The sequence below is a fragment of the Chrysochloris asiatica genome, unplaced genomic scaffold (assembly GCF_000296735.1).
Source record: "Chrysochloris asiatica unplaced genomic scaffold, ChrAsi1.0 scaffold00112, whole genome shotgun sequence".
Classification (NCBI taxonomy): Eukaryota; Metazoa; Chordata; class Mammalia; order Afrosoricida; family Chrysochloridae; genus Chrysochloris; species Chrysochloris asiatica.
Genome location: NW_006408630.1, coordinates 4,547,935 through 4,551,651, shown reverse-complemented (window position 1 = coordinate 4,551,651; position 3,717 = coordinate 4,547,935). Strand labels below are relative to the sequence as shown.

Genomic DNA, 3,717 nt, shown 5'->3' with positions numbered 1-3,717 from the left:
CATAAGAGTGTTTCTAGATAAGGCAGAAATATTTCTAGCTTAACAAGAGCAGATTTGACTTTGGACTTTTATTCTTTAGACAAATTTTAGAGAGCAGAGAAAAATTAACTTACAGAAAACAACTGCATTTATATTCAGAAGTACACATTTCGTGATGGAAAAACAAATACAATACTCTTTGAGAACTGCATCTCAGAAGCAGTTCTCAAAGAGCTTTGTTAATTGTCTTGGATTTTAAGTATGTCTAAGATTCTTCTGAATGCTTGAGTCAAATAGTACTTGAAGTGTCCCATAGCAGAATTTTATACTCTACAATAAAGGGTTGGTACATCAGCAGATATACTGAGTGTAACTGTAGGAGAGAGTGGAGTGGCTTTTGTAAAAAAAAAAAAAAAAAAAAAAGTTCAGTTGTCTAAGTGCAACAATTAGCTGAAATGTTTCATTCATCTCTATGAATTTTACTTGTTTGTGACAATTTAATGCTTCCATTTACAAGTTCTCCACTTGAAGGAAATTTCATCCCACATTTTTCACAGGAAATGACAACAACATCTCCAATATGACTGAGATCTTGTCATATTTGAGCAAAGTCAGCTGTACTCCTATTCAGGAATTCCAAAATGTTCAATGTTTAGATCCATTAACTTCATTTCATAGTTCAAAACTCTTTCTTGAGTTGGTGTTTCAAATAGTAGTAGCAAGGTGTCTGCATTATCACCAGCCCTTAGTATAATGATATCTTCATTTGCCAGAACATGTTAGTATTTTGGACACACTGCTGAGGTTCATGCCCATGGTCAGGTTGCAGTCACAGTGCCCATGGTCAGGTTGCAGTCACAGTGGTAGGTGTAGAAGCTTCGGAGTGTAGAGTGAGCTGCACAGGAGAAACGACAGATGAATCCATACTCAGCAGGTTCATGCTGCCTGAGTTGATGTACCTACAGGCCTCATTGATGAGGCCCTTGACTGCCGTTAGCACTTTCTCCAGTTCAATATCAATGCTGGACCAAACATGCCTCACACACAGTGGTGGAGCCTCAATAATGCAGCTACAGGTGGGTGGAAAGTAGGGAAGACTAGCCAGGTGAGACCTCAGAAGGATCAAAGCTTCAGCTAGAGACCTAAAGGACCACAATCCTGCATTAATTCTTCTTTGGTCTTAATTTTTCTTTTCTTTCTTCTTCTTCTTCTCCTTTTTTTTTTTTTTTTTTTTTTCTTTAACCTTTTATTGTGAATTGAGAGAAAGTTTACAGAACAGATCACTAGCTTTACATTCAACAAATCATGTACTTAGCATCATTAATGACAATGATGGTAATCTCCACCATGTGCCAATGGTTAATAGTACATACCTCTATGCATTTAAGGCTTGCACTCCTCCTTCTGCCTCCCACTATCTTCATCTTCTCTCCCTCTCATTGCATACTGTCTGCCCTATTGCTTATATTAGTATACGTTTACCATCTTGCCTATGAAAAAATTTCCTTCTCCCCCACAATCGGCATAGATTGTTTCTTTTATCAAGAAAACCTTTTCAAGAGTTAACAATTTAACTAAATCTTACAATATTGATTTCATATTTGTCCTTCTGTGAATGACTAATTTCACTCAGCGTAATGTTCTCCCGGTTCATCCATACTATGATGTGTTTTGCAGATTGATCCTTATTCTTCAGCATTGCAAAGTTTTGCATTGTGTGTATGCACCAAAGTTTGCTAAACCATTCTTCAGCTAAAGGGGATTTAGGCTGTCTCAATCTTTTTTTGTTGTTGTTTTCCGTATTTAAGTACTAGTTTGTGTGTTTAATAAGAATTCTAATTTTCATTATGTGAGCCAATTTTGACCAAACACAAATACACAGAAATATTTTAAATTTTCAAAGGGTCATCTACTCATCAAAATTTGGTCTTGCAAGAAAAATTGCAAATAATGGCAAAGGACATTGAGAATATAAAATGCATTTTTAGAGTACCCAGACCTTAACACCAGAAAACGGAGTATGCCATCTTTGAACCAGTTTATAAAAGCCTGTGGGATGTAATCAAAAACAAAGATCTACACTTTTGTTAATCATTACAAAATCTTAAACTTTGCAGCATAAAAAAAGCCAGCCAAGCATCTTTCTATTCATATCTGTATTATTTCCTGTATATCGCCCACTTAGTTCATAATTAAATATTACAGTGTGTATTTCTGTATTAAGGCTCTCTGGTAGCATAGTGGTTATGAATTGGGCTGCTAATCTCACGGTCAGCAGTTCGAAACTACCAGCTGCTCCACAGGAGAAAGATGAGGCTTTCTGCTCCTGTAAAGCTTTACAGCCTCAGAAACCCTGAACAGGGTCACCGTGAGTCGGAGGCGACTCCATGGCACATAACAACAACAACAACTTCTGTATTACCAATAATCTTTTAGAGGTAACTTCAGATATGTCATAAAAAAATTGAAAGAAATTTCAAAACAAATTTATTCCACTAAAATGTCCATTTGTAGTGGCTGAAAGATTATGAAACATTTCAACAATACTACATCATTATTTGGAAGTTTAATTTTCTGTTTAGTCCTTATCAAGAACAAATGAGGTCTGCCTCAGAGAATCTGTAATTGGGTCATCTTAGAGTACATTGAAAATAGCAAATGAAGACACCCACCTTCTGGAATCTTGAAACCCGTACTCCAAACACAAGGAGATGAACAGCTTTCTAAGGAGGCAGTAACTTTGTCTAAAATTTCAAGATAATCCACCTGACTGTCAGAAATTTATATGCAAGGTAGTACATGACAGAAAATTAGACTACACTAATCATTTATATGTTGTTGTTGTTAAGTGCCATCGAGTTGGTTCTGACCCATAGCAACCCTGTATAGGGTTTCCAAGGAGCGGCTGGTGAGCTTGAACCACCAACCTTGCAGTTCAAATGGCTTTACAGTCTGGCGCATTAACCCACAGCACCACACCAGGACTCATTTAATCAATATTCATAAAGGCAACAGATAACAGTTAATATTGCCACCTGAAAAACCTGACACTATTTCTTAGTCTAAGAAATTAAAATTTAAAAAAATCAGTTCAATTAGGGAAAAAAGTACAAACTAATTGTATCCTTCACAAAGAAAGATGAACAAGTTGTTACTCCCTGAAATGGCAGCCACTGCTGCTTCATACTCAAATTCACCAGTCAATACCTGTTTCAGTCTTTCTGACGTGTCCTTTGTAGATAGCATATTGAAGTATCCGATTTTTGTCTGCATTCTGTTCTTTCTCTTTAATTCTTTATATTCAGTGTAATTATCTATAGATATGGATTAAATGCTGTCATATTTCTGTGTATGATTTTTTTTTGTTTTTGTTGTTTTTTTTTTTCACATAAATTTCTACACTGACTTCATTTTGTTTGTGAATTTTGTTTTCATTTCTTTCAGTTGTATTAATGTTTACTAGATCTTTCGATTTTCCTCTTTTTTATCTTGATTTGCAGGTATATTAATTTTTTGAGATTATCTTGTAGTTTATTAAATTTTTCTTCTTTAAAACAGTCTGATTTATCTTGAAGTGTATTTGACTTCCTATCCATTTGGAAGTTTTGTATCTATGCTATTCCCTCTTTTTGCTTTTAGGTGACTTCATTATAAAATGTTATCTCTGATTTCTTATTTTCAGTTTTATAGGTTTGTTTTACTTCAAATCCTTTTATATCTAGATTGGGTTCTGGGCGG

At 35.2% G+C, this 3,717-nt stretch overlaps 1 pseudogene; it reads right to left on the bottom strand.

Annotated features, from left to right (window-relative positions):
- Positions 1-302: 302 nt before the first annotated feature.
- LOC102838102 overlaps positions 303-3,717 on the bottom strand; it is a 7,945-nt pseudogene continuing 4,530 nt past the window's right edge.